Source organism: Lactuca serriola, chromosome 3 (assembly GCF_051521515.1).
Source record: "Lactuca serriola cultivar US96UC23 chromosome 3, Lser_US96UC23_V15, whole genome shotgun sequence".
Lineage (NCBI taxonomy): Eukaryota > Viridiplantae > Streptophyta > Magnoliopsida > Asterales > Asteraceae > Lactuca > Lactuca serriola.
This window is the reverse complement of record NC_136410.1, coordinates 250,735,305-250,759,752: the sequence shown is the minus strand read 5'-3', so window position 1 is coordinate 250,759,752 and position 24,448 is coordinate 250,735,305. Positions and strand designations below refer to the sequence as shown.

The 24,448-nt window shown below is 42.6% G+C and overlaps 1 pseudogene; it reads left to right on the top strand.

Annotated features, from left to right (window-relative positions):
• The first annotated feature begins 1,504 nt into the window (after positions 1-1,504).
• Positions 1,505-24,223, top strand: LOC145096167 (protein OPI10 homolog; annotated as a pseudogene).
• The last annotated feature ends 225 nt before the right edge of the window (positions 24,224-24,448 follow it).

The window sequence follows — 24,448 nt, the reverse complement described above, 5'->3', positions numbered from 1 at the left end:
TGAAAACCGCCGTGTGAGGCTGAAGACGGACGAAGACGGACTATTTGATTGGCTAATAAAATTCGAACGTTACAATCGAACGTTATCTTGCATTAACAAAAAAAAAAAAAAAAAAAAAAAACTTTTTTTTTATTTTTTCAAATTCTCTATATATACATCCACTTTATTCACAATTTCCACTAAACCACACCTACATTTTTTCAAAACAAACACACACATCAAACCAAAAAATGGATAATTTTCCACCTCCAATTATTTCGTCTTCCAATGATAACGATTCCGATGACGATTTTATTTTGTATACGCAGTTATCCGCGGCACGAGACGTGGTATGTGAGAGGGGCGAAAGTTCAAACGTCGACAAGAAGCATAGAAAATGGATCAACCGGGATCGAGAGGCGGCACATGAACTTTTGGTACGTGATTATTTTTCCGTTCATAGTTTATATGATCTATTTAAATTCGAAGAACGTTTTCGTATTAGTAGAACTTTATTTTTACGTATAGCTAGAGATTTGACACGTAATTATGAATTTTTTTCAACTACGATGGGATGCAAGAGGTAAACGCGGTTTTACTACAATACAAAAATGTACGGCTGATCTTAGACAGTGGGGATATGGTATAACCGCAAACGCATCAGATGATTATCTGAAAATGTCTGAGAGGACGGGTCGAGAGTGTACATATTTATTTTGTGAGTATGTCATAGAGTTTTACCGTGACATATACTTGCGACATCCGACTAAAAGCGAGGTCGAACAGTTGTATGCCGCACATCAAGCGAAACATCGTTTTCCAAGGATGCTTGGTAGCATTGATTGTACACATTGGGAGTGGGAAAATTGTCCCAACACGTGGCGTGGCCAGTTCACGCGAGGTGATCATGGGGTGTCGACTGTTATTTTGGAGGCGGTGGTTTCAAATGACCTATGATTTTAGCATGCATTCTTTGGTATGACCGGGTCAAACAATGACTTGAATGTGCTCCAAGCGTCTCCGATATTTAACGATATTTTATAGGGCAAAGCACCATAAATGCCATATGTTGTCAATGGAAATGAATAGAAATATGGGTATTACCTAGGTGATGGGATATATCCAGAATACGCTACATTTGTCAAGTCATACACATTTCCGGCCGACGACAAACGGAAAATGTTCAAGTTAGCACAAGAATCTGCAAGGAAGGATGTAGAACGGGCGTTTGGAGTCCTCAAACAAAGGTGGCACATAATCAAACATCCGACATGAACATGGGACAGAGAAAAATTGAGGACGGTGTTGACTGTTTGTGTTATTTTACATAACATGATAATAGAAGAAGAGCGTAGGGCTATTTGCTCATATACCACAAACGATATACTTAACCCACCCACAGTAATACAAGTTGGCAGTCCGGCATACTTCTCAAGGGTTTTGGAAATACAAAACCGTGAAACACATCACAATCTACGATATGATTTAACCGAATACATATGGTAACGACAATTTCAAGGGCAAAATGACGGTGAAGACGACGATGGTGACGATGGTGACGATGGTGACGATGAGGAGGATGATGATGGTGGAGACGAGCTGTCACACCCCCGAACCAGACGGCGGAAACGTCCGGGGGCTGTCGTGACTCAATTGAATACCATAACATTGAATATATATGAAACAAACAACATTCGTCACCATTCATCAACATAATACAACCAGTAGTGTTTACATGTCATACATTGTTTGAGATATTACATTTCCAAAAATTAATATTGTTTGGTTCATTCAAAAATAAACTGCAACCGTCACTGAGCATGATTTCCCTTGACTCACTGGTTTCCTGAGAATACAAGTATTTTGAAAAACGTCAACATATGAAATGTTGGTGAGTTCATAAGTAGTGTTTGAAATCGAATGTTTATATTGCTTGAAAAACCACCAGAAAATCCGATATTTTCTGAAAAGAACAGCTTTCGAAAACGTTTGTGAAGATCCATGGGTATGCTTGTTTGTTTCTATACTTGTAAAAAAAAATGTTCATTGAAGATGTATGCATTTCAAATCTGTATGTATTGAAAACCCTAGGAAAACCCGATGTTCTCCTAGTTCCTTGAATTACATGAAGTTACATTGAAACCATTGCATAGCGTATAGTGTCAGTCACAGGCGACGTTGGAAGGTTCTCGAGCAGGATTATTTACTACAAACCCGCGTTACACAAACGCCCAGTTTATAGTTATACTAACGAACCCGAAGGCGTCGTCAGTACTAATCGCGTTATCCAATCGCCCTGACTAGGTGTAGTCCCACATCCGAAGAGAAAGAGGTCACGAAGACCCCGGTGACTCCATTAACCGGTTGGGGATATAGTGTACGAGGGGTCCCAGACCCGCCTCGCAAAAAGGCAGACTCCACTGGCGACACTAAAGGACCCTTGGGGACCAGTAGTCTACAGCCATTGAAGGTCCGGTTACGTCGTGTCGGAGTGGTAAAACCCAACACTTCGTAAGATAGAGGTCTTCGGGCCTTAAGATCAGGTCATTGGGCTAGCTAGGCTCAACGAACAAGATTTTACACTTTTGGGGCCCGAAGATGGTGCGTAGACGTCTGTGCACACTCGTATGTATAGTGAATTCCAAATCGTTAGTTGTATGAATCGTAGTGTCGTAGTGTCATAGCGTCGTAGTGTTAGTAGTTTTCGGATTTTATTGGTTCGAGACCGAACCAATTCGTTTAACAACGACTTTTGGTATTGTAGTGTACTGAATTTCGTCGATAGCCGCGATGCCATTATTTAATCAAGTTGTGTATATTGAATTAGCCTTGAAATATTCCTGTTTTCAGCCCCTCATTATTTGTAAAATTTATATTTTCAACCCTTTTATTTAAGTATTTTCCGGTTTGGTCCTTAAACTATTTTTCTTGACATTTTAACACCAAAAATTATTGAAATTAATATTTTTCAGCATATTTTTCATAGAAAACAGTTTAAGACCCTAAAAATGCAGTTTTCTCGGTTTTAATCCCTTATTTTCGCAACTTTGACAATTTTGGCCCAAATTGGAAAATTTTTGCAACTTTGGTCCTTTTTAAATTTAAAAAGCATTTTAAACCTTTGAAAAGGATTTGGGACACTTATAGTCCACTGTTTTGCAGAAATTCACAGTTTTGACCCTCCAAAACAGAAAAATTCGCATAATGGGCCTTATTGGGCCGAAATTTTCATTTTTAGCCCATTAAGCTTGGAATTTGTATTTTTAATCCCCCAAATGAGTATAATTACAGAAATTTATTTATAGAAACTGTTTTGGCACACTTCATCCATCAGAATCTGTGAAATGTCAATTTGGGCCCTTATTTTTGCATTTTTCTCATTTTAGGCCCAAAATTTGTGTTTTTAACCCAAAGAAAATTATTACTAAACCACTTAGCCATTTTTCTTGAAGCACTTAGTGTTTAGAAATATATTTGAAGTTAAAATCATTTAGCACAAGTTATATCTCGGTTTTGATGGGTTTTGAGGCTAGATCCAACATAAAAACACATAAAAGCATACATATAAGCATGGAAATCATACAAGGCATACAAACACATATAGATCTACACTTTCACTTGTATTCCCCCCCACAAAAACTCTTAAAAACAGAAAATAGGGGTATGAATCTCACCTTGGGGTGTTGGTTCGGTTTTTGCAAGGAAAATGGAAGGAAAAATGAAGTGTTTTTGGCCTTGGCTCCCTTTGGTGAAGATCTTGAGTTTTGAGATGATTCTAGGGTGTAAGATCACGATTTTTGTATAGATTAGGAAAGGATTTTAATAACAAAAGAATTTAAACCATAGATCTATGCATAATCTTACCTTAGATGATGATTTACTTGCAAAATCCTCTTGGAAAGTCCCTAAATTTCGAGATTTTTGGAGAGGGGAGGGAAGGAGAGTTCTTTGAGTGTTCTAGAGAGAAAGTTGAGATATTTTGGTGTGTGTGATGATGCTTGGCCGAGAGTGAGAGAGGAGAGAAGAAGAAATGACTTTTGAAGTGATTTGCATGGAGATATGGACTAAGATGCATGGAGACATGTTGGGTAATAATGAGGTGGCAAGCAAATAGTCAACCCTTCTTCTTGGGCTTTTCTTTTGGGCCGAAAATGGGAAGGAAAAAAAAGGTTTTTGGGCTTTTTGCTCCTAAGCCCAACATTAGTGTTAATTAGGGTATTTATTGGACTTATAAAATAAAATTGTGATTTTTGTGCTTTATTAAGCTAGGTTAGGTTTAATTATGGATCAAAACTTGTGTTTTATTTCCTTCTAGGTTCTACCTAGCCCAAAATATTGAAATAGACGAATGTGGGTCCAATTAGAGCCCAATTAGGGTCCTAAACCCATGATAGTCCAATTGGAAGCTTATTGGTCCATTTGGATCCAATAAAGAAGTCTTAGTCCAAAATGGACTTAACCAAAACTTCTAGGGTCTCCAATTGTTTGATGACTATCTATAGTACTTGTATCTTGTATTTGGTTAAAGTTTTTGATTCACATTAACTTGAATGTATAGATTACATAGCTTAAAATTCACAGTTGTGACATCATCCCCCCCGTTAGAGGGAATTTCGTCCCGAAATTCTGTTTGAAAGCTAGATTTGAGAATTATTAGAATAGGTGAGGGTACTTTTGCTTCATTTGATCCTCGCGTTCCCACGTGAATTCTGGCCCACGCTTTGCGTTCCACCGTACCTTCACGATCGGGATGCGACTTTGTTTAGTACGCTTCACCTCCCTGTCCATGATTTCGATTGGCTCTTCGACGAACAGGAGATTCTCATTGATTTCGATTTCGTCAAGAGGAATGACAAGGGTTTCATCTGATAGGCACTTTTTCAGATTAGAGACGTGAAACACGGGGTGTACACCGTTTAGCTCCGCGGGTAGTTGTAGTCTGTAGGCTACCGGACCTATTCGGGCGACGATTTCGAAAGGTCCAATGTACCGTGGGTTTAGCTTTCCTCGTTTTCCGAAACGTATAACCCCTTTCCAGGGTGAGACCTTCAATAATACTCGATCACCGACCTGGAACTCTAAGGGCTTTCGCCGTTTATCAGCGTAGCTCTTTTGCCGGTCACGCGATGCCTGTAATCGAGCTTTGATCTGGACAATCTTTTCTGTGGTCTCGCGAATGATTTCCGGTCCTGTCATTGCCCTATCCGACGTATGTGTTCTTGCTAGCTGGGTGTCACCTACTTCAGCCCAACATAACGGTGATCTACATTTACGCCCGTACAGTGCTTCGAAAGGGGCCACCTTAATGCTCGAATGATAACTATTGTTATATGAAAACTCGATCAACGGTAGGTGGGTATCCCAAGACTTTCCGAAGTCTATCACGCATGCACGAAGCATGTCTTCAAGCGTCTGAATGGTTCGTTCGCTTTGACCGTCCGTCTGTGGGTGATACGCGGTGCTCATATCAAGATGAGTTCCCATTGCCTTGTGGAGCGACTGCCAAAAGCGTGACGTGAACCTACTGTCCCTATCCGAGATGATAGATTTTGGCACTCCATGAAGTCTTACAATCTCTCGTAGGTACAAACGTGTCAGCCTTTCCATCTTGTAGGACTCTTTGATGGGCAGGAAATGGGCAGATTTCGTCAGTCGGTCGATTATTACCCATATGGTGTCCAATCCGTCCGACGTCTTGGGCAGCTTGGTCACGAAGTCCATAGAAATCCCCTCCCATTTCCACTCAGGGATTGCCGGTTGTTGTAACAATCCGGAAGGTTTCTGGTATTCCACTTTTACTTTGGCACACGTAAGGCACTTACTAACATAAGTTGCGATTTCCGCCTTCATGTTAGGCCACCAATAGTGCTGTTTAATGTCCAAATACATCTTGTCCGAACCAGGATGAATGGAGTATCGTGTCTTGTGGGCTTCCTTCATAACGATCTCCCTGAATCCTCCGATTTTTGGAACCCAAATACGGTTCATGAAGTAGTATACCCCATTCTCTTTGACTTCCAGGTTCTTCTCCATTCCGCGTAATGCCTCGTTAGTTCTGTTTTCCGTTTTCATAGCCTCTGCCTGGGCTGATGCAATTTGAGTGGTCAGATGAGACTGAATGGTTATCGAGTGCGTTTTCGTACGGCGATTTGTGTATTCCTTCCGACTTAATGCGTCAGCTACCACGTTGGCCTTGCCTGGATGGTACTTGATCTCGCATTCGTAGTCGTTTAACAATTCCACCCATCTTCGTTGTCTCATGTTCAGTTCCTTCTGATTCAAGATGTGCTGGAGGCTCTTGTGGTCCGTAAAGATGGTGCACTTTGTACCGTACAGGTAGTGCCTCCAAATTTTTAGAGCGAAGACCACAGCTCCCAGTTCTAGGTCATGGGTTGTGTAATTTACTTCGTGCGTCTTTAGTTGACGGGACGCATATGCTATTACTCTTCCACGTTGCATGAGAACGCAACCTAAGCCCTGATTTGACGCGTCACAGTAAACTACAAAATCTTCCGTTCCTTCGGGTAGAGATAATACAGGAGCGCTACAAAGAGCTTGCTTCAAGGTTCGAAACGCAATCTCTTGTCTGTCTGTCCACTTGAATGGCACACTCTTTTGCGTAAGCAAGGTAAGTGGCTTGGCGATTTTAGAGAAGTTTTGGATGAATCTCCTATAGTAGCCTGCTAGGCCTAAGAACTGACGAATTTCTGTGGGCGTAGTCGGAGTTGCCCATCCTTCCACAGCTTTGACCTTAGAGGGATCCACATGAATTCCATCTTGGCTAACTACGTGACCTAGAAAATTCACGCTCCGTAGCCAAAACTCACACTTAGAGAGTTTGGCGTAAAGCCTTTCCGATCGCAGCGTCTCTAGGACTTGTCGAAGATGTTGGCCATGCTCCTCTTTGCTTCGAGAATAGACGAGGATGTCATCGATAAACACAATGACGAAGTTGTCCAAGAACGGTCGACAGATTCGGTTCATTAGGTCCATAAATGCGGCGGGTGCATTTGTTAGACCGAAGGGCATTACGACGAATTCATAATGTCCATAGCGGGTTCGGAAAGCGGTTTTAGGAATATCCTCTTCTCGGACTTTGAGTTGGTGGTATCCGGACCGTAAGTCTATTTTAGAAAAGTAGCTAGCTCCTTGGAGCTGGTCGAATAGATCATCGATTCGCGGGAGTGGGTAGCGGTTTTTAACAGTGAGTTTATTCAACTCTCTGTAATCGATGCACATTCTGAAAGATCCGTCCTTCTTTTTGACAAAGAGCACCGGAGCTCCCCATGGCGAGTAGCTAGGTCGGATAAATCCCTTGTCCAGAAGCTCACTGAGTTGGCTGGACAATTCCTGCATTTCCGCAGGAGCCAGTCGATATGGTGATTTAGCGAGAGGAGTTGCTCCTGGAACGAGGTCGATTCGGAACTCAACCTGTCTCTCTGGGGGTACTCCCGGAAGATCTTCGGGAAATACGTCCGGATATTCACACGCTACCGGAATGTCTTGGATGTTAGTTTCTTCTTTGGCCTTGTCCACTATGTGGGCCAAGAATGCCAAATTGTTCTTTCGCAAGTGTTTTTGCGCTTTGATGCACGAGATGAGGCGGAGATTCGTACTGGGTTTGTCTCCGTAAATTACTAGGGTTTCGTGATTTGGGAGACGAAGGCGAACGGCCTTCTCGTGGCACATAATCTCAGCATGGTAGAGGCTTAACCAATCCATGCCGATAATCACATCGAAACTCCTAATTGATACTGGCATTAGGTCTATTCGAAAGACGTGTTGGTTAAGGGTTAGGGTACATCCGATGTAGATCTCCCTAGTGGATTCGGTTTTCCCATTGGCCATTTCCACCGTATAGGTTTCATTTAGCTTCTGGGGTTGTTGTTTTAGTAAATGTTTAAACTTCTCGCTTACGAAACTTCGCTCCGCTCCGGTATCAAATAAGATGCATGCATAAGTGTGGTTTAGGAGAAACGTACCGGTCACAACTGCGGGGTCCTGGACTGCATCACTCTGACCCATAGTCAGCATTCTTCCTGCTCCTCTGTTTCCTGAGTTGTTGTTAGGGCATTCTCGGCGAAAATGTCCCGTCCTTCCACACCCGTAGCAGGTGTGGCTAGACCCTGCATTACTGCCGCCGGCATTGGTGTTGTTGTTATTGCGGTAGTTGTTGTTGTTGTTGTTGTTCTGGTTGTTCCCCTGACTCTGGTTCTGAGAAGGATAAGTCCTACAGAACCTTGCAGTGTGTCCCCTTCGGTTGCAACTGGTGCAATGGAGTTCCCGGCATTCTCCTTGGTGATGGAAACTGCACTTGTTGCATTTGGGAAGACTACCGGAATAGGGCCTTGAAGCATTTGAAGCAGCTGAGGCTGGAGCATGTGGGGTGACTGGAACCGGCGCAGTGACAGCGTGAACTGCCACCGTTTGTTGCTTTTTAGAGGTCTCGGGGCCTTGACGCCCCTTCCTCTTATTGTTCCATCCTTTCTTACCATCGCTCTCCTTCTTCTTCTCGGTCTCTACCGGTTTCTCGCTCTTTTTGTGGTTATGATCATACAGCCTCTTTGCCAATCTCTTCGCACTGTCAAAAGTTTCAGGGTTCGCAGCTATCACATTCCCTTGAATGGGGGATGTCAGTCCCCAAATGAATCGTTCAATCTTCTTCCCCTCTGATGTGATCATTCCCGGGCACAACAGAGATAGTTCGCTGAATCTCGATATGTAAGCATCGATGTTCCCATTCTGCACCGTGAGATTCCATAGTTCCTGCTCCATCTTCTGTATTTCACCTCGGGGGCAGTACTCAGCCGTCAACATCTCTTTCATTTCCGTCCAGGGAATAGAGTTGGCGACAGGGAGTGTCATAGCTTCTATGTGACCATTCCACCAAGTGAGTGCTTGGTCCACAAAAGTGCAGGCCGCGAACTTCACCTTCATCTGCTCGGGGCACTCGCATATCTCGAACACCGACTCTACCTTCTCGATCCATCGCTTTAGGGCGATCACTCCCCCAGTGCCGTTGAAAGATCGGGGTTTAGCGTTCGCAAAATCTTTGTAGGTGCACGTTTTAGTGGGTCCTTGGTTCGTCCCGTTGTTCGAACTTCCGGATCCTTGCCCGTTACCTCCTCCGTTGTTCCCTCGGTGAAGTTGTGCCATAGCTGCCGTGACCGCAGCAGACACGGCTGCCTGGAAAGCAGTGGAGTCAACTTCCGGCGGGGTTGGTTCGGGATTTCCGCGAGTAGCTGGGCGAGGCATCTTTCTGTCATGAAACGGAAAGATGTTGAGTGTGCGTGCTTTCCGTGAGGTTGTGGTCCTACTGACTAGGGGTATGGTACGGACTTAAGAACTCCTATCATTTAGCACACAATCCTAGATTCGCAACACATAGCAAACACGTAAAAGTTCACTAATATTATCCTATGTCTCTTTCACTATTGCAGACCAAACATACGTTCTCTTTTTGGTGCTAGAAGGGTATAGTTTTAGGTTCCCTTGCTATCCCGATCTCATCAAGACGTGTTTTAGTTTTACTTTGGAGGGAATGTAGTTGATCAGGCTACATTCACTCCTTGGTATCACTAAGAACAGTCCCGAATTAACCGAGATACCAGTGTTATTGTGTTTGATTCAGCGTTGGGTCTTTATTCCTAATGCAAGCAAGTATGTTTTATTTATTTGTTTTGTTCAGAGTTATGTTAGTCCTTCTTTTTGGTTTATAGTTGCATATCAATGTATGGCTCGACATGCTAGTTCACTATAAACAAAGCTCTGATACCAACCTGTCACACCCCCGAACCAGACGGCGGAAACGTCCGGGGGCTGTCGTGACTCAATTGAATACCATAACATTGAATATATATGAAACAAACAACATTCGTCACCATTCATCAACATAATACAACCAGTAGTGTTTACATGTCATACATTGTTTGAGATATTACATTTCCAAAAATTAATATTGTTTGGTTCATTCAAAAATAAACTGCAACCGTCACTGAGCATGATTTCCCTTGACTCACTGGTTTCCTGAGAATACAAGTATTTTGAAAAACGTCAACATATGAAATGTTGGTGAGTTCATAAGTAGTGTTTGAAATCGAATGTTTATATTGCTTGAAAAACCACCAGAAAATCCGATATTTTCTGAAAAGAACAGCTTTCGAAAACGTTTGTGAAGATCCATGGGTATGCTTGTTTGTTTCTATACTTGTAAAAAAAAATGTTCATTGAAGATGTATGCATTTCAAATCTGTATGTATTGAAAACCCTAGGAAAACCCGATGTTCTCCTAGTTCCTTGAATTACATGAAGTTACATTGAAACCATTGCATAGCGTATAGTGTCAGTCACAGGCGACGTTGGAAGGTTCTCGAGCAGGATTATTTACTACAAACCCGCGTTACACAAACGCCCAGTTTATAGTTATACTAACGAACCCGAAGGCGTCGTCAGTACTAATCGCGTTATCCAATCGCCCTGACTAGGTGTAGTCCCACATCCGAAGAGAAAGAGGTCACGAAGACCCCGGTGACTCCATTAACCGGTTGGGGATATAGTGTACGAGGGGTCCCAGACCCGCCTCGCAAAAAGGCAGACTCCACTGGCGACACTAAAGGACCCTTGGGGACCAGTAGTCTACAGCCATTGAAGGTCCGGTTACGTCGTGTCGGAGTGGTAAAACCCAACACTTCGTAAGATAGAGGTCTTCGGGCCTTAAGATCAGGTCATTGGGCTAGCTAGGCTCAACGAACAAGATTTTACACTTTTGGGGCCCGAAGATGGTGCGTAGACGTCTGTGCACACTCGTATGTATAGTGAATTCCAAATCGTTAGTTGTATGAATCGTAGTGTCGTAGTGTCATAGCGTCGTAGTGTTAGTAGTTTTCGGATTTTATTGGTTCGAGACCGAACCAATTCGTTTAACAACGACTTTTGGTATTGTAGTGTACTGAATTTCGTCGATAGCCGCGATGCCATTATTTAATCAAGTTGTGTATATTGAATTAGCCTTGAAATATTCCTGTTTTCAGCCCCTCATTATTTGTAAAATTTATATTTTCAACCCTTTTATTTAAGTATTTTCCGGTTTGGTCCTTAAACTATTTTTCTTGACATTTTAACACCAAAAATTATTGAAATTAATATTTTTCAGCATATTTTTCATAGAAAACAGTTTAAGACCCTAAAAATGCAGTTTTCTCGGTTTTAATCCCTTATTTTCGCAACTTTGACAATTTTGGCCCAAATTGGAAAATTTTTGCAACTTTGGTCCTTTTTAAATTTAAAAAGCATTTTAAACCTTTGAAAAGGATTTGGGACACTTATAGTCCACTGTTTTGCAGAAATTCACAGTTTTGACCCTCCAAAACAGAAAAATTCGCATAATGGGCCTTATTGGGCCGAAATTTTCATTTTTAGCCCATTAAGCTTGGAATTTGTATTTTTAATCCCCCAAATGAGTATAATTACAGAAATTTATTTATAGAAACTGTTTTGGCACACTTCATCCATCAGAATCTGTGAAATGTCAATTTGGGCCCTTATTTTTGCATTTTTCTCATTTTAGGCCCAAAATTTGTGTTTTTAACCCAAAGAAAATTATTACTAAACCACTTAGCCATTTTTCTTGAAGCACTTAGTGTTTAGAAATATATTTGAAGTTAAAATCATTTAGCACAAGTTATATCTCGGTTTTGATGGGTTTTGAGGCTAGATCCAACATAAAAACACATAAAAGCATACATATAAGCATGGAAATCATACAAGGCATACAAACACATATAGATCTACACTTTCACTTGTATTCCCCCCCACAAAAACTCTTAAAAACAGAAAATAGGGGTATGAATCTCACCTTGGGGTGTTGGTTCGGTTTTTGCAAGGAAAATGGAAGGAAAAATGAAGTGTTTTTGGCCTTGGCTCCCTTTGGTGAAGATCTTGAGTTTTGAGATGATTCTAGGGTGTAAGATCACGATTTTTGTATAGATTAGGAAAGGATTTTAATAACAAAAGAATTTAAACCATAGATCTATGCATAATCTTACCTTAGATGATGATTTACTTGCAAAATCCTCTTGGAAAGTCCCTAAATTTCGAGATTTTTGGAGAGGGGAGGGAAGGAGAGTTCTTTGAGTGTTCTAGAGAGAAAGTTGAGATATTTTGGTGTGTGTGATGATGCTTGGCCGAGAGTGAGAGAGGAGAGAAGAAGAAATGACTTTTGAAGTGATTTGCATGGAGATATGGACTAAGATGCATGGAGACATGTTGGGTAATAATGAGGTGGCAAGCAAATAGTCAACCCTTCTTCTTGGGCTTTTCTTTTGGGCCGAAAATGGGAAGGAAAAAAAAGGTTTTTGGGCTTTTTGCTCCTAAGCCCAACATTAGTGTTAATTAGGGTATTTATTGGACTTATAAAATAAAATTGTGATTTTTGTGCTTTATTAAGCTAGGTTAGGTTTAATTATGGATCAAAACTTGTGTTTTATTTCCTTCTAGGTTCTACCTAGCCCAAAATATTGAAATAGACGAATGTGGGTCCAATTAGAGCCCAATTAGGGTCCTAAACCCATGATAGTCCAATTGGAAGCTTATTGGTCCATTTGGATCCAATAAAGAAGTCTTAGTCCAAAATGGACTTAACCAAAACTTCTAGGGTCTCCAATTGTTTGATGACTATCTATAGTACTTGTATCTTGTATTTGGTTAAAGTTTTTGATTCACATTAACTTGAATGTATAGATTACATAGCTTAAAATTCACAGTTGTGACACGAGCGGGGTGATACCGGTGACGACAACGACGACGATTAGAATTTTTCTATGTTTTTTAATTTTTATTTTATTTAGACAATGTAATGTTATTTTTCTACGTTTTTAAATTTTTATTTTATTTAGACAATGTAATGTTTAATTTTACTAATTTAAGTTTTAAATTTCTATGTTTTAATTAATGAAATGTGCTCTTATTTTTTATGTTTTAAAAAATTAATGTATGTTATAAATTATGCTTTTTAATTAATATAATGTTCAAAAAAAAAAAAAAAATTTGTGGAGTGGTAACCATTTCCAGTCTTTAGTGGGTTGGTGGTGGGTTGGGTGTGAACTGTGAAGCAGACATGGTGCACATGTGGCAACACTTTTCCAGTGGGGTGAGTGTGACCACTCCCTATAGCCTAAATACAGGGACAAAAGGGAACACTCAAAATTACGATCGTGTGATGCAGGGCCGGTTCATTGATTTTTCATGCGCAGGGCTAAACAATAGAATAATGCCCTTATGTTTTATCCTGGATTTAACAGCTCGGAATTCCAAGTATTGTAATAATTATGATTTTCGGGGTGTTTTAAGAGGGGACTCGGCGAGTTGGAGCCTAGACTCGCCGAGTAGGATCGCAGACCGGGTCGCGGGTTCGCGACTAGACTCGACGAGTCCAGATATGGACTCGGCGAGTCTGCGCTGTTTAGCGAAAACCCTAACCGTTCAGGTTTGGGACGTATAAGAGGCACTTATTGGCCGTCATTGTTCATTTTAGCCTTCTGAGAAGAACCCTAAATCGATTGGGTGCATCTGGAAAAAGTTTAAGGGCCATTGTTGATCTTGGAAGAGTTGTTGTGCGAGGAAGAGAAGGGCTTGGCTAAAGGAGCAGCAAGGGAGTCACCTTCTGAGGATTGGGGACACAGAGAATACATCATCCAGGTAAGAATTCGAGTATACTCTGCTATGTTGATGTGTTTATGGAATTAGGGTTTGTGGAACCCTTTTGTGACTAGATTAAATGTTACCCTAGTCCCCCAAACGATTGTAACCCTGTATTGGGACCTTTGTAGGTCCAGATTGTCCCATGCCTGTGCATTTCGGGAATTGATGAAGGCTTTGGATTGGAATCCTTATGCCTTAGGTCAAAATGTGAATTATGAATCATGGGGTGTATCATGAGCACTGAAATGAGGACCTTACGTGGTGGATCAGTCTAGGAAGGCCAGACTTATGAATGGTCGGAGTAGTTCTGACCTTAGAAGGCAGTTTGAGCGGTTGCATGGCATGGACTCGCCGAGTCCGATGAGCAGACTCGGCGAGTAGCTTGAAGATTTACTGGGACTCGTCGAGTTGTTCTTCAGAGTCGGCGAGTTGAGTCGGGGTGGCCCCGCGATTCTTCCAGGAGGAACTCGTCGAGTAAAAAGGGGATACTCGACGTGTAGAAAGGGTGTCTTAAGGAATCGGTGAGTTAAGGGCGAGTGGACTCAGAGTCGTTGAACTCGGCGAGTCTTGGGGTGACTCGGCGAGTTAGATCGCGGGTTGAGTGAAGTTCTGAGTATGGGGACTCGGCGAGTCATAGGGTTGACTCGGCGAGTAGGGTCAGTCAGGGGTTGACTTTGACCTTATCTTTGACCAAGGATTTACCAGTGGTTCCAGGGGTATTTTGGTAATTGTTGTTATTGTTTGAGTTCAGTGCATTGGTGACTATCCAGAGGTGGAGATCGTATCAGTGATCGGAGCAGCTTGAGCTATCTGTTCAGTCGGCAGTTTCGAGGTGAGTTATCCTCACTATATCGCTAGGGTTTATGGCACCAATGCCAACCCTTTTATCGGATGGAAATCCGGGTAGTTGTCAGTTGTTATATGTTATGGGCCGGAAGGCAATACATGTTATGGGCCGGAAGGCATTACTATGTGGACCGGAAGGTCATGGCCTGGAAAGGCGTATGTATGCATTTAGTATGTTGACTGATTCATAGGGTAATGTTATGATAGTGACCGGCTAGACCGGTATCTTGTTAGAGTAATGCTATGATATGTAATCTGTTGATCGATTGCTGTCTATGAACTGCTATATGATTATTCGTTATGTTGTATATGCATTCTATGCTTATGGGCCGGAAGGCAATATATGTTATGGGCCGGAAGGCAATATGTTATGGGCCGGAAGGCAATATGTTATGGGCCGGAAGGCGATTATGTTGTGTGATGGACCGGAAGGTCGGCGTGGGTAGGACCGGAAGGTTTACCCAGCAGGGACGGAAGTCCCCTGAGACACATGGACCGGAAGGTCAGGGCCTGGAAAGGCGTATATGTGGTTGGTATTCTGGGGGTATCTCACTAAGCTTTCGGGCTTACAGTTGTGGTTTTATGTTTCATGTTCTCAAGAGTCTGTGGCAAGGAAAAGGCGTGATCGTACCGTTCCACACGTTGGTGTTTTATGATATGAACCTGGGAAATTACTCTGTTTAATAATGTATTGAAAACCTTTTTGCAACAATGTTAATAAAATGGGTGATTTTGAAAAGTTTTAATTGTTTTGAAATTTTGGATGTTACAAGTTGGTATCAGAGCTTTGGTTTGAGTGAATTGGGGAAACATTCGTGTGACTCCAGTCTCAAATCGAGGAGGATTTTAAAAAAAGAGAAATTAAAATGGTTTTCAAATTTAGTAAAAGGAGGACGCAGAGGTACGATCAGCCGGAGCCAGTAAGTAACCCCAAGATACCATACGTGATATTTGTTTTATTGAGCTTGATAGAACAGCATGCTAGAGTTAGGCTAGGGATCTTCAGGAATTCATGATAATGTTGCCTGATTTGTGATACCTGTAGCCTAGGGTCCCTTATGGGATAATCTCAGTGTTCCTCTAGTGGTGAGGGTTGATAGTTGTTATGCATGTTCTCTAGGGTATTGTGGTAGTACTTCATACAAATATGGGTAGGTGTGGAAGGTAGTATGGGCCCGTACTACTGAAAGCACAGGACCCATATGCGTATCAGGGAAACCATGGTCTCTAGGGTAGGGTTGCGAGAGTTGGATCCCATGATTGTGGGAAGTGTCTGAGATTGGTAGGGTGCCTTCAGTATGGAGATTTCGAGGCATGATGATAGTGGATCCGGATCAGGATCGGGAGCGGGAGAGCGAGTTCCGGGTGAATCGGTGCCGTCGGAGGTTATCGATCGGATGAGCACGAGCGAGCGGGATGCGAGGATTCGCGAGATCTTGCGTGATGAGGTTGCTGCATTGTTACGGGCTGAGTTGCCAGAATGGTTTGGGTCGATCAGGACCGCCATGGTTGAGTAGTTTGATGAGCGATATGCGGCTCTCGCAGAGACGGCTGCCGCGGCGGTTACAGCGGCTGTAGCAACGGCAAAGAGAGGAGCTAGTTGGGGTTTTCAGTATCGGGACTTCTATTATACGAAGCCTCCCACATTCGATGGAGTTCAGGACCCGATTGCTGCTATGAGATGGTTATCAGACATGGAGGGGTGTTTCTCCACGAGTTTATGCCCTGCTGATCAGAGGGTGAGGTGTGCTCTGAACCTATTGAGGCTCGGGGCGAAGGATTGGTGGAGATTGACCACGGGGTCATATTTCGACGCGCAGAGGGCTGCGGTTTCAGGGGATCAGTTCAGAGAGATGTTCAGTACTCGCTATGTTCCGCGAGATAAGAGGGAGAGATTGGCTCGGGAGTTCCTTGAGCTGAAGCAGGATTTGGAGTCGGTGACTGAGAGCACCAGGATGTTTATTGAGAGGGCAAATTTTTGCCCTGAGTTCGCTTCGGAGCAGGCTCAGATGTCCCGATATCTGAGTACGCTCAAGGGGGATATCAGACAATTCGTGTCTGCGCAGAGGTGAGAGACCTTGTTGGGGTTGCAGGAGGCCGCCATGTGGCGTGAGTTAGAGGTTGAGTTGCAGTTGCGTGAGCTGAGGCAGGCCCCGATGCAGTTGCAGTCGGCGCCGAAACGGTCCAGGACCGTAGATGTTAGAATGGGGGATCGGAGCGACCACACTTGTGGGAAGTGTGGGAGGGGTTACACCGGAGCTTGCTGGTCTGGTGGTGCATGCCGCAAGTGCGGAAAGGAGGGGCACGGTGCACGGGATTGTCGGCAGTCAGTGCCAATTCGGGATTTGAGGATTTGTTATCAGTGTCGGCAGGTTGGACATTTGAGGGTCAACTGTCCACAGCTTTCTGCAGGACCGGTGCAGGCTCTAGCACCGGCCACCTTGAGGAGTTCAGGAGGAGGACAGGATGGAGCGGAGCCCCAAGGGCTCAGGGTCGTGCTTATCGGCTTGCGGCAGAGGGAGACGGAGCAGTGCCGGAGGCAGCTGCGGGTATGATGCTTTCTTGATATCCTGATTGCCTTGCGTTGATTGTGGCGTATTGTTTGTGCTGGTATCTTGTGTGGATTTCGATGCGGTATTCGTTGTTTCGCGGGTTTGGCATGGTTATGGATTGGTGCTTCAGGTCTTCGCTTTGGCATTCGTTGTTCCCTGATGGTTTGGTATGGTTATAGTTTGGTGTTTTGGTGCCGGTAGCCTTGTGCGGTTTTCGATGCGGTATTCATCCTTTGGCAGGTGGTGGGTTTGGTTACGGGTTATTGTTGGGAATTCCGTTGGTTATCGTTCGTGAGGGTTGTTAGTGGAGATGCGGCACTGGGTTGAATGTCGGGTAGCATCTGCAGTCGTAGAGTGGACAATTGAAAGACCGGATTCTTTTGAGTGGATTGATCAGGGAGGAGATGTGTTTTGCTGAGGGTTGCTTGTGCTTGTGGGAAGCAGTCAGTGGGTAAATGTTCTCTTTGTGCAGGATTGTTCTGAAAGGTCGTTAATGACGATCGGTGGCAGTTAGTCAGTGCTTTAGTGGGGGAGAATTGGAGAATTCTCCGGGAGATCGATGAGTATGTGAGGGTGCTTAGCTGTTGGGATTCAGCAGTGTTTGTCAGCTCATAATATAGGCCGACGAGAGCGAGTGTCGGGTATGCGGGGCGGGATACAGACCTAGGGCATTTGATTGTGGAGGCCTAAGAGAAGGCCGGGATCAAGCTTGAGTAAGTAACCGGGGTTATGCGATCAGAGTATTTGTATGTTTGAGGTACGTGATGGGTTGTACTGCATTAATCCCACGGGATTATGTTGTGCATGTTTCTAGAGCTGGAACCGGAAGGTTCCCGGAGTTAGAACCTGAGGGTTCGCAGAGTTTGGGTGTACGGACCCACAGAGATATAGCCTCGAGTGGCTAGTATGTGTTATGAGAGTCGGTCCAGTCATGCTGGAAACTCTGTTGGTATTGCTGGATCAGTTTGAGATTGCGGATCGTGTATGTTGCAGTGTGATTGCATTGGAAGGTCTGGCCCCGGGTTAGTGATCTTGTTTAGCTGAGGCAGTGATTTTGATGAGTGGAGAGAGTGCATGAGATTGAGAGCCCCTGCAATGAGAACCAGAGTATGTGAATAGCGGTTACGCAAAAAGGGTGGTGTCGCTTGGGGCAAGCACCGTGGCACCGGTTGGAGTGGCATTATGGCCAAGGGGGTCCCTTGGAAGGAAAAGAGAAAGGTGTGTAACTCCGAAGGGGAGTGCAAGTTCACGAGAATGAAAGCTGCGGAGCAGAGTTATGGTTAGAGTATTTCGAGTATGGCTTCGAGCATCGTGTTCGCGGCAGCGAAGTAGGAACCCATCCGGTTTGGGATGTCTGTTGAGGCTCAGAAGGGATGCAGGGGGAGAGAGAATCTTAAATTCTCAGTGTGATTCTGATCAGAGTGTAGGGTGGATGTAGTGGTTCATCTTGGGAGATGTTCGAGGATATCATTAGTGTATCGGGTCTTCCAACCTGCGGGTGTTGGGACTAGTTCAGTATGTGTATGTGATGGCAAGAGGAGAACTTGTGAGAGTTGCTCTGAGAGTGAGAATGGATCTCTCAGTCAGTCCAGAATGGACAAAGCGGGCTTTGGATTGGGGATCTGGTGGTTCATGGTTTCCTAACCCTTATGGGTCGAGTGATTGTTGAGATTTAGAGCAGAGTTGCATCTTGGGTAATTTTCGGTTACAGAGAGTGATATGCAGTACAGAGATCGTGCTTCAGTCGGCAGAGCCGATTCAGCAGGTTAGACAGAGGTTATTGACCGCCCAGAGCCGACAGGGAAAGTTATGCAGACAGACGCCGGTCCGAGCTTGAGTTTCAGGTCGGCGACCTCGTACTCCTGAAGGCCTCTCCTTGGAGAGGAGTGATTCGATTCAGAAAGAGGGGCAAGTTGGGGCCCCGGTATATTGGGCCTTTTCATGTGATTGCGGGGGTAGGCCGGGTGGCCTAACGTTTGGAGTTGCCCACGGATTTGAGACAAATCCACGATATTTTTCATGTGTCGCAATTGAGGAAGTATATAGCCGATGAGTCGGCAGTGGTTCCATTAGAAGACATTCAGGGGGATGCAAGCCTGAATTATGCCAAGAAGCCAGTGGTCATCAGAGAACGGAAGATCGAGGTTCTGAGGAATAAGGAGATACCTCTGGTGTTAGTTTAGTGGCAGCACCGGAGGGGATCGGAAATGAACTGTGATCTGGAACGTGATATGTGGGAGCAGCATCCGGGGCTATTTTCAGAGTGAGACTTCGAGGGCGAAGTCTAGTTCTAGTGGGGGAGAATTGTAACAGCCCGGAATTCCAAGTATTGTAATAATTATGATTTTGGGGGTGTTTTAAGAGGGGACTCGGCGAGTTGGAGCCTAGACTCGCCGAGTAGGATCGCAGACCGGGTCGCGGGTTCGCGACTAGACTCGACGAGTCCAGATATGGACTCGGCGAGTCTGCGCTGTTTAGCGAAAACCCTAACCGTTCAGGTTTGGGACGTATAAGAGGCACTTATTGGCCGTCATTGTTCATTTTAGCCTTCTGAGAAGAACCCTAAATCGATTGGGTGCATCTGGAAAAAGTTTAAGGGCCATTGTTGATCTTGGAAGAGTTGTTGTGCGAGGAAGAGAAGGGCTTGGCTAAAGGAGCAGCAAGGGAGTCACCTTCTGAGGATTGGGGACACAGAGAATACATCATCCAGGTAAGAATTCGAGTATACTCTGCTATGTTGATGTGTTTATGGAATTAGGGTTTGTGGAACCCTTTTGTGACTAGATTAAATGTTACCCTAGTCCCCCAAACGATTGTAACCCTGTATTGGGACCTTTGTAGGTCCAGATTGTCCCATGCCTGTGCATTTCGGGAATTGATGAAGGCTTTGGATTGGAATCCTTATGCCTTAGGTCAAAATGTGAATTATGAATCATGGGGTGTATCATGAGCACTGAAATGAGGACCTTACGTGGTGGATCAGTCTAGGAAGGCCAGACTTATGAATGGTCGGAGTAGTTCTGACCTTAGAAGGCAGTTTGAGCGGTTGCATGGCATGGACTCGCCGAGTCCGATGAGCAGACTCGGCGAGTAGCTTGAAGATTTACTGGGACTCGTCGAGTTGTTCTTCAGAGTCGGCGAGTTGAGTCGGGGTGGCCCCGCGATTCTTCCAGGAGGAACTCGTCGAGTAAAAAGGGGATACTCGACGTGTAGAAAGGGTGTCTTAAGGAATCGGTGAGTTAAGGGCGAGTGGACTCAGAGTCGTTGAACTCGGCGAGTCTTGGGGTGACTCGGCGAGTTAGATCGCGGGTTGAGTGAAGTTCTGAGTATGGGGACTCGGCGAGTCATAGGGTTGACTCGGCGAGTAGGGTCAGTCAGGGGTTGACTTTGACCTTATCTTTGACCAAGGATTTACCAGTGGTTCCAGGGGTATTTTGGTAATTGTTGTTATTGTTTGAGTTCAGTGCATTGGTGACTATCCAGAGGTGGAGATCGTATCAGTGATCGGAGCAGCTTGAGCTATCTGTTCAGTCGGCAGTTTCGAGGTGAGTTATCCTCACTATATCGCTAGGGTTTATGGCACCAATGCCAACCCTTTTATCGGATGGAAATCCGGGTAGTTGTCAGTTGTTATATGTTATGGGCCGGAAGGCAATACATGTTATGGGCCGGAAGGCATTACTATGTGGACCGGAAGGTCATGGCCTGGAAAGGCGTATGTATGCATTTAGTATGTTGACTGATTCATAGGGTAATGTTATGATAGTGACCGGCTAGACCGGTATCTTGTTAGAGTAATGCTATGATATGTAATCTGTTGATCGATTGTTGTCTATGAACTGCTATATGATTATTCGTTATGTTGTATATGCATTCTATGCTTATGGGCCGGAAGGCAATATATGTTATGGGCCGGAAGGCAATATGTTATGGGCCGGAAGGCGATTATGTTGTGTGATGGACCGGAAGGTCGGCGTGGGTAGGACCGGAAGGTTTACCCAGCAGGGACGGAAGTCCCCTGAGACACATGGACCGAAAGGTCAGGGCCTGGAAAGGCGTATATGTGGTTGGTATTCTGGGGGTATCTCACTAAGCTTTCGGGCTTACAGTTGTGGTTTTATGTTTCAGGTTCTCAAGAGTCTGTGGCAAGGCAAAGGCGTGATTGTACCGTTCCACACGTTGGTGTTTTATGATATGAACCTGGGAAATTACTCTGTTTAATAATGTATTGAAAACCTTTTTGCAACAATGTTAATAAAATGGGTGATTTTGAAAAGTTTTAATTGTTTTGAAATTTTGGATGTTACACTGGAAAATGGACCAAATCACATATATAAAAATGTTGTTGGTTGATAAGGTTGGTAAATGAATGTTTTGAATAAAAAAACGTCCTTATGACCATCTAACAAACCAATCTATTCAAAACTATTATCTAATGAACAGATTAAGGATTACTGAAATAGATAAACTTCTAACATACAAATCAAGTTTCTTACGATTTACAAGTTTAAAAATATAACACTCCTAAAATACTTAAAACAGATATATAGAGATGTATAAACTTGTTGAATCAAAGATGCATGAACAAAGTTATGAAGAAACCGTCAAATATCTAGCTGGGAAAATTTAGAGACGAGAAAAGAGAATTGTAAAATGAGTTATATTAATCTCCCTCTCTCTCTCTCTCTGTCTCTCTCTCTCTCTGATTATGAGTTATTTACTCACAAATCCGGGTTAAACCCATAACAACTTGCATAAAGAATTATTACTGCAACATATTAACAGACGATTAATATGGAATTTATTTAATTATTAACATTAAAACAAGAATAAATAAAGGTAGAGATTGCTTAACTTTTTGATAGAGATTTCATTACATCAAGAAGTTGAAAATATCATACATGATCACATACAACTTAGAATCACATACAAAATCAAAATAATCATTACACATTCCAAGCTTTTAATATTTCACGGTTTTCAAATAACTTGTTTCAAATCATTCTTTTCACAAAAGTTTTCTATGAATCTTTTCCCATTGTCCTTTAATCTTCAGTCTTTGAACTTGATGGACACATTACAATTTCTACTTCTCTGTAATGTCAAATGAGTTGTTTAAAATTTCAGACCTCATATTTCCTGTTTTGTATGGATATTTGACTCAAGCTCACAATTACATATTTGAATGGACCATAAGATTTCAAGTTCATAGGGATACACATAGATTGGTTCAACACTTATAGAATACATTTAATAGAAATAAATAGATTATTTTAATCTTAATATCAAAAAACTCAAATCACCAATACTGAGAAGGAGAACATAATATCAGAAAACTAATAATCGAAAGCATGATTAGGATTTAGGTTAAAGGTTAATAATCGAAAGCCAAGAAGGAGAAGATAATATCAGAAAACTAATAAGTTCACAATACTGCAGTTCATAATATCAGAAAACTAATATCACTATAAGAATTTCAGAATAATTACCTTAATTTGAAATCATAATCGAAAGCCAAGAAGGAGAACATCATAAATAAATAAAAAAGCTGATAGTTATGAGGAACACTTAGAATTCATAACTCAAATACCAAACTTAATGGTGATTTCTAAAACTAGAAGCCAAAAACCCGAGAAGGAGAAGAACTCAGAACTCAAAAAGTATACAAGGAGAATGAGACTTGTTTTGGGTTTAATTTATGAAAACGGGAAGGAGAACTGAATTAAGAATCGTATAATCATAAGCATCTCCAGCGAGTCTACTCGTCTAATGTGCCCGCGACTCCTCGATTTTGATTTAAGCTTGTGAGTTTACAATACCAAGAAGATGCCTGCTGTATTTTTTGATTATCGCAGCCAATCTCACATCCTTATTCCCTTATGTTGCCGTTTCAAAAAAAAAAAACCTACCCAATACCTATTACCCATTACAGCTATTGAAAAACTGATGCCCCTCAGCCCACTGCTACCCTGGGCCATAGCCCAGGTCGCCCTACCCTTGGGCCGGGCCTGGTGTGATGTTTTAAATATTAACAATTTGTTTTTTTATATTGGTTTGCAGCCGTTGATTAATGTTATGTTTGTTGGAGTTCTTCTTATCCGTTGAATGAGAAAGATAATAGAGAATAGATTGTGATCCGTGTGATGAGTTGTGATTGAGTAAGAGTTTTGTCTTCCTATTTTTTTTCAACGCGTCAGCAAAATTCATGGCCAACTCATGCATAAATGGCTAGTGCTAAGTGTTCAACAATTTGTACCTCTTAATTAAGACTTATAGCATTCATATGTTGTACATCAAGCTTGATGAGTTGTGTTTAAGACTTTTTATGGATGTATTATATATATATATATATATATATATATATATATATATATATATATATATATATATATATATAGAGAGAGAGAGAGAGAGAAAAATAAGTTCAAGTATTCTAATTAATTATTGTGTGGATGTGAGAATGATTGTGAGCCAACCAAAATTAAATAAAAAAATTAAATAATTAAATAAATCAATAAGGGTTATTTAGTAATTTGGTAAGTAAATTACATAAATACTTCCTATAATCATGGTAGCATTGACTTGTAACCTAATTTATCCCCTGTTTATCTACAGGGCGTCCCTATAACACCACCACCCGTTTCGCTTAATACAATAAACACCCACCTCTTTGCAAGTGAGGCTTATGATTCAATTCGCCAATTGTGTATCTTCCTCCTCAATAGCTTCAATCTTCCACCCGATAAAGCCCTAGTTGTCTACATCTTATAGCATGACTCCCCTTTCCAATTCATCGGCGTAGTAACCGTAGCCCACCCTTTCGCCATCGCCTCCCTGCTCTAGCCTGATCTAGGTGGCGAAGAACTTCGAAAAGAGCTCACCAACCTTGATGTCTCCACTCTCTCAGAAAAAATTGGCATTTCCGTTGAACACCTGGCCTTTTTCCTATCACTTGATATGGCATCAAAGAAAAGATCGATAGGATGGTTGTAAAGGTTCGCGAGAATTTGTTTAATTTTATGCAATCTTTTTATGGAGTTGATGGAATCAAATTGGTAGTACCAATGGATATCTTGGATCGGTGGTTTAAGAAGTTTCAAGAATGGGCAAAACGAGATCCAGAATACTTGAGGGGATTTGCAAGGTAGTTTGAACTAAGGTTCATTTCCTTTACTTTTTTTTTTCAAACAAGTGTGTATTTCACACTCAAAGTGTTTGATCAAATGTCTATGTCATAAAAGCTTGATTTTTAGTGCCTGTTTAATTTAATTTGTGAGTGAGATTCTTATTTAAACATAATATTTAGAAGTGTGAACATGTTATGCTTCTTAAGAGCAAATTAGGCACATCAATCATCCCAAATCTTTTCAAGG